The following is an 8073-nucleotide window of genomic DNA, read 5'->3' as shown; positions in this document are numbered from 1 at the left end:
AAAAGGGGTTATTAAGGATCATGTTTGAGTCCTATGGTCCAATCCAATCTAACCCAATTCGATATTATTGGATGGTTTTCACTTCACTTTTCAGTATTGGCACCTAGGTCGGCCATCAACGCATCAACCGAGTTTGGATCTGCTCCTCACAGAGAGCATAACCTCACACTGACATCACAGGCACATCTTATCATGCATTGGGAATATCATCTCTCCTACTTTTGTGTTTTATTTATGGGAGATGTTCCCAATGCACGATGAGATGTATCTGTGAAATTGATATAAGATACGCTCTGTGAGGATCAGGACATGGCCTTCGGCCCGAGGAAACGTGTCTTCAGATAGGTGTAGATTTTCTTTATATCACAGAGAACAAAGTTGGGCATTTCCGGTTACTTTGGGGAAGAAATAGGGACAATTCAGTAAATTCCTCTACTCTCTCTCCTGAATCCATATTTGGGAATTCTTCGTTCACCCGGAAATAAAGTTGGTCTGGACATATTACATACAGTGTGATACAGAGAGATGGAAGGCCCACATTATTTCTTCCCTTTTCACGGTGTAAATTTATTTATTATTACTATTTTATTGAATTATATTATATATATGTGAACAAGAGAGTAACACTTGAACCACTAGGTCCACTACTATCTGTGTGGACCAGATTCATATCCATCTCAGTTAGTTAAGGCCCATTACCTATCACCACACTGTGTTTGAGTGGTGAGAGGCTCCGAGTTCGAGATGACTAGGGCCCACGCAGAAAAAATTTTTATGGACCGATTCATACTATGTGGTCATGTATCTACCATTCAAGAGAGTATCTGGCTGCGGCTTGTAGATGGTGATAGTCAGCACTAGCAGTCACTGACCCACTGAGATATATACATGGGCCAATGTTCAACCCCAAATCATTTCTCTAGGCCGCAAGTTTTGGAGTTTACGTCTGCGCCCCACAATGCCTCACAGCACATCCCTATCTTGTATTGGGAATATTTTCCAGTGATGTTTTATCATCTCCCCTACTTTTTATCGAGAGATGTTCCTAATACAAGATGGGGATGTGCTCTGGAGAGCAGATGTGAACTCCAAGTTTTATATAATGATATCATAAATCTTGTCTTGAGCGCCCATCCCAAGCCTACCAAAAACTTTTTGATGGGTCTTGCAAATAGATCGAATTGGTTATATTCAAATTAGAATTCGGATCTTATCATAGGATTTGTTTTAGATTCGAATTGAATTCAGGGTCCGTTTAGCTTACAGTTTAATTGGGATTGGAATCGGAATGGTCTATTCCTCTCACTTGTTTGGTTTAGACTGAAATTAGAATTATGATCTAATTTGGCTGGTATGGATTCTCATTCACAGGGGAGGGGGATAGAATGGCCATTCCTTCAAAGGGGGAAATGTCATTTCATCAGGAATGGGAATGGGATTTTGATTCTGCCCAATTAAACAGTTGGAATTGAAATACACCATTCTGGTTCCGAATCCAGACACCTATTCTCACAAACCAAACCGACCCTCGGATTATAATTGGATACTAGGAGGGACCCTTTGTTAAATGGAAGTGAAACAATAGAAACATATAATAGTAAACATATTTTTTATGTTTTCCATTGTAACACTATAGACTAATACCATCATAGGTAAGGATTGTAAAGTTTCAATTATATGATTTATAATCTATACGAAAAAAACAATGTAACTAATGTAAGATTGGTAATATATATATATTTGCTTTTTTAATTAATTCTATTAATTACTATTATTTTTTGAAGATTAATGATAATTATTTATGTTGATTATTGGTAATTTATCATATTTATTGGAAATAATGTTAATTCATTTTTGGTAAGGTTTTGGAGAATTTTTGGTAATTATGACCATTTTCTTAAACATTGGAAATTTATGATAATTCATGGTAATTTTTTTGCTATGTATATTAATTTCTTCTAATTACTATATTTTTTTGTTGGAAATATTGGTAATTTATTTCAGGTTATATTCTTGATTAATTTCTGTTCATCTCTACTAAGTTATGACAATTTAAGGTAATTTTTGATAAGTTTTTGTTATGTATATTGGTTTCTACTATTTACTATACTTTTTGTTAGAAATATTGGTAATTTATTGGGTCATTGTTATTTTTTTGGATAATTCTTGGTAATTGTAACAAATTTTCTTAAAAATTGGTAATTTTATAGTGTATTTATTAATTTCTATAAAATATTGGTAATTTTTGATAAGTTTTTTCCATGTATATTAATTTCTGCTAATTACTATAATTTTTGTTGGAAATATTGGTAATTTATTTCAGGTTATATTCTTGGTTAATTTCTGTTCATCTCTACTAAGTTATGACAATTTATGGTAATTTTTTATAAATTTTTGTTAATTACTATACTTTTTATGGAAATATTGGTAATTTATTGGATCATTGTTAATTTTTTGTTAATTACTATGATTTTTGTCATTTTATAATTTATTTTTAAATTATAATTCATTGATAACTAAACTTATAGTTGAATAGTTGATAATATTTAAATTTAAAATATATTTTCTGTTAATTATACTTTAAATATAATTACTTTTAACTACAGTTAAAACATAACTTATATAGAGTTTAAATATAATTCAACATAGTTTAATTTTGTCGATTATATTTTAAATTATAACTTAACTTATATTTAAATATACTTTAGACATAATTTTAAATTTAAAATACAATTACTGTTAATTACAATTTAAAATTTAATTACAATCAACTACAGTTTCAAATAGAATTTAAATAGAATTTAAAACATAATTTAAATGTAATTCAAATTTAATCATAATTACTGTTAATTACATTTAAATATAATTGCTAGTGGTTACGGTTTAAAATATAATTTAATTTAAAACATAAATTATATTTAAATATATAATTCAAATATATTTCGAAATTAAAACAAAATTTAAATATAATTTAAATGTAATTACAGTTTGAAAGGGAATTTATGTTAAATAATATGATTTTAAATGATAAAACTATATTATTTTGTCATTTTATATTTTATTTTTGAATTATAATTCATTGATAACTAAACTTATAGTTGAATAGTTGATAATATTTCAATTTAAAATATAATTTAAATATAATTACTGTTAACTACAGTTTAATCCATAACTTAAATATAGTTTAAATAAAATTCAACACAGTTTAATTTTGTTGATTATATTTTAGATATAATTAAATTTTAAATTATAACTTAACTTATATTTAAAATATTTTAGACATAATTTTAAATTTAAAATGTTAATTACAATTTAAATTTAATTATTATTAGTTGTAATTTAATATAATTTTTATAAATATAATTTAAATATAACTCAAATATAATTTAAATTATAACTTCAATTATATTTAAATAATGCATTTCAATATAATTGAATTATAATTACTGTTAATTACAGTTTAAAATTTGATTACAATTAATTACAGTTTAAATTTTGATTACAATTAATTACAGTTTCAAATATAATTTAAATATAATGAAAATTTAATCATAATTACTGTCAATTCTAGTTTAAATATAATTTAAGTACTGAAATCGTACTATTGATTAAAGCATTGGGTTGGGCTCGACCTGATCAAGATGACGGTCCAAACCGGCCTATTGCCAGTACAAATTCGAATCGGATCATAGATGGGTATGAAAAAACCGATCTGCAAAACTTGTCTTCTTGACCCGGGTCAAGGCATCTAGCTACAGTGGTCGCTTCATACAGCAAGGGGGAAAGTTGGTCAATGGGATTTTGGTTTCCATTTGACCAAGAACCCCATGTTCTTTTTTCAGCGTTATGTAGAGACTAGGAAAGTTTATTTTCTTGGGTGTATTATTTACCTAGGAAAGTGATACCCATCTCTTTGCATGAAAACCAACTATGAAAAGGCTAGATTCGACCGGTAAACTCTTTATTTCATTTCAAATTCCCCTGTTTCGTTCTAAATGTTTTCAAACAATTATTTTCCTAAATTGATATAAAAAGAAAAGAGATGGTCGAGATACATACCTTTCAGCTTAGAACCTTTCAGTCTATTCTAATTTTCCACCCAATCAATACGAGTATCACAATGAAAATTGATATCCTTTTGACCCTGTTTTCTGTCTAAAACAATGTCTTTCCGTCCCTGCCCAAAGCAATGCCTTTTCGTCCAAAACAAAAATTAAAACAGAGTTTAGAACAGAGAAAAACTGACCGATTAAAATTGGGTGCCGTTTTCGTCCAACCAATGGGAGAAACCTTCAACACTGCTGGTTTTTGATCGTTAGAATAGCGAGAAAGAAAGAGTTCAAAAGCTGGGTTCTGATTCGAAACGAACCTGTTTTCCTTGTTGAACACGATTAGGAAAGGCCATGAGACGTGATATATCTGGTTTCCAACACGATTAGCATGAATTTCACATTACTTGCTTTCAAAAAATCAAAAATAAAAAAAAAGAGAAAATTCTTAGACTTTTTTGTGTGGCTAGTTTTTGAAAAATTGCAAATATTGTATTAGTTAATTAACATCAATAATTAATTGTGGTAAAAGAAATGTAAATCGGGCTATGCTGTCCACGGCCGATATATATTTATATATATAATAATTATATAATATATTAATATATATAAAATTTTTATTATATTATTTTGTATTATTATTGCATATATATAAGCAACTGTATATATTAAAATTCATATAAAATAAAAATTTAAGACGTTTTCTTTTTTTAATTTTTTTGCCTATTTTATTAGTTTACTTTATTTTTTTATTATTCTTTTTCAAAATTTTAAGAAAATATACCTCTTATGGCTTGGTTCGGTCCGCAGGTTGGCCTGCCCTAAAGCTCGGCCCCTGGGCCATGCTGGGCTGATCCCCGAAGTATTCAAGGGGCGGGAAGCATAGCATGGCTCAGCCCGCGGGCTGGCACAGCATGGACCACCCGCTTTACACCTCTGTGTGATAATATTAATAATGGTAATTATTAAAATAATGAAAATAAAATATTATTAAACATTATGAGAAATTTCTATAATTAATTTTGGTTATATTAGTAATGGTAATAAATTTTAGATATATATATATATAGATTGAATTGCATAAATTAATTAAAACTAAAAATGATTAAAGTATTATATAATATTAATAAAATGAAGTAGAGATGACTCTAATATTACTTGTATGAAAGTTGAGAAGTTGAGGTTTACTAAAACACATAGCATTCAAATCAACTTTACTAATTGATACAATATATATATATATATATATATATATATAATAGATTTGATAGGGTAGATTTATATCGATTCCAATTATAAACAGATCAAATTCGGATCGCCCATAAAAGTATAGTTGCAAAGCAAAGAAGAAAAGCATACTGCATACTCTCTCCCTGTGTGACCATGCGAGGGCAACATGGTTTAGAAGCTCCCTGAATGTTGTTTGTTCAAATTTCGAGTCTTTTGGTTCTTTTGCAGAATGGTGGTCTTGGTGGTTGAGTCAGAAGGGTTTGCTTATTGATTGTCATAATAATGGTTTTGAATTATCTATTATTATATTTAGAAGGCAAGAAATGGATTCATGTTTGAAGATATCCAGCCTGATCCGTATGTCTCTTTGTTTCAGGTGAATAGGACAATGAGGGAAGTGTGGAAAGCTTTTCATCAAGAATCAATCGATTCTTTCTCCGGTGATGCCCCAGCTGTAAAAACTTTTTGGTTTCTAGTTTAAACCCACTGTGTTGTAAAGCTAGAACAGATGGGAGTTTTTGTTCCGCTGAATCCAGTGGATTAGGATTTTGGATTGTTGATGTGTCTGAGTCTTTTTTGGCTGCTAAATGTGAAGGTTGTAGAGGTGTTTCTGCTGAATATGCTGAATTAGTAGCTATTTTGGAATGTTGCTCTACTGCTAAAGATCTGGGTTTAGTATAGAGAGTGATTGTTAGGATTGAATTAGGAGTCTCCGGGGTTAGAGACTCCGCTGAGTTTGAGTTTGATTTCGTTTTGAGTTTGAGTTCTTGTAAATTTAGGATTCGATGTTCGATGGTTGTGTATATATATCTAAATCTCCAATGAATAAAGATAAGAAGAGAGTAAATGGTATCAGAGCCACGAAACAGGAGCGAGAGGTCTGGCACGCTTGCGGGCTTCTTCTAGTTCTTCCTTGTCTTCGACCTTGACTTCTATCGTGCTCGGTTTTCTTCTCGTCTTTCACTCAAAACTCGCCGAAACCATTCGGTAAACTCGATTCGTACTGAACTTCTTTTGCCGGTTGTTACGGAACTGTTTGATGAAACGAGTTTCGTGGATAGTTTCTTCAGGGATGATTTCGGTGATATCTTCCTAGGTTCTTGTGGTGATTTCGGGTCGTCGTCGACTACGTGGCAAGAGGACGATTATTTTCAGGAAATCGGTGATTTGTTTGCTTCTGACCCCCTGCCGCTCCAAAATTGACCGACGAATCGACAATACAACGGCGGAAGTCGTTTTTCTACTTTCAACGTCTCCTCTCATAGAACAGTGAGGGGTCAATCTCTTCTTGGAGGAGGGGCTTCATTATTTTATCGACTGTTACAGTTACTGTTGCGGGGCGCTCATCCCCCTTTTTTCTCTTCTTCATCCTCTTCGACGCGGCTGATGCCGTCGACAATAACGGCTTTAGCTTTAAGAGAAATGACGCAATGGCTGTCGCTGTTGTAGAAGCGGAGGCGGAGGACAGCACGCTTGGACGAGAGTTCGGCAGCAGCGCCGTCGAAAAAAACGTTTTCTTGGAAGTGGGTTTGGAGGTGGAACGGAGATAAGACGTTCCACGACCTCTGGAGATCGGTGGCGGCGATCTCTTACCAGCGGCAGCGGCGATCTCTTAGAAACGCTGTGGCAGCGGCGATCGTGTTGCGTTCTGGTGGCGGTACCAGATCTCTTAGAAACGCTGTGGCAGCGGCGATCGTGTTGCGTTCCGGTGGCGGCGATCTCTTATTCGTGAATAGAAGCATCACCGATCGTGAATAGAAGATCGGTCTCAGATTCCACGGCTTCGAAATCGGTGCCTTCAGAGAGTTCCGAATAAGACTCACAAACGTCCGATCTTTAACGGGTTTCTGGCGAGTCGAAGTTCTGCGACAGGTTTTAGGGAGATCCGGTTTTCTGTGATGATTCTGCCGCCGATTGAGGGTTTTTAGACACAGCGGTCGATATGGCTGAAAACAAAGAAAAAGAACATGGTGGGCGTGGTGGACGGAAACAAGGAACAGGGGCAGGAGGAAAAGGTCGTGGCGACCAAGTCAAGGCCCATACAGCCAAAGTCTCTGCACAAGGCAATGCGTCTCAAGGAAAATAAATCGATGCAGTCAAGACTGGGTTAAATGGACTAAGTAGTGAGCAGTGGAACATGCTACTCAACCTTTTGAATACACAAAAAGAGGGGAGTCAATAAAGTGGTAAGCGAAAACTATCAGAGTGGATAATAGACACAGGGGCTTCTCATCATATGACAGGAAGTCTCGAGTTGATGAGAGACATAAAGAACATCATTCCATGCTCAGTCGGGCTGTCAGATGAGAAAGCGACAATAGCAGAGAAAGAATGTACAGTTGCGCTGGACGATCATCTAAAACTGACTAATGTTTTATATGTGCCTAGTTTGAACTGCAATCTAATTTCTATGTCGCAATTGATTGAGGAGTCGAATTGTGTTGTTCAGTTCACTAATAAATTCTGTGTGATACAGGACCGAACTACGAGGAAGCTAATTGGAGCGGGTGAGTAGCGAGAGGGACTCTATTATTTCTGGAGCATTGCATCAGCGAGAGCAATGAAGACTATAGAGAGTAAGACGTGTGATATTTGACATCAAAGGTTAGGGCATCATTCTCATAAAATTGTTAAGTTGCTGCCTTTTGTTAGTACTAAAAATAATAAGGATGACAGTATTAAGGGTTGTGATGTATGCTTCCGAGCTAAACAGTGTCGAGAAGAGTTTGTTTCTAGTAATAACAAAGCATCCGATATTTTTGAGTTAATTCATTGTGATTTATGGGGTCCTTAT

This window comes from Nelumbo nucifera, chromosome 4, assembly GCF_055504915.1.
Source record: "Nelumbo nucifera cultivar China Antique chromosome 4, China Antique-T2T, whole genome shotgun sequence".
Lineage (NCBI taxonomy): Eukaryota > Viridiplantae > Streptophyta > Magnoliopsida > Proteales > Nelumbonaceae > Nelumbo > Nelumbo nucifera.
The sequence above is the reverse complement of the archived record's forward strand: the minus strand, read 5'-3'. Positions refer to the sequence as shown.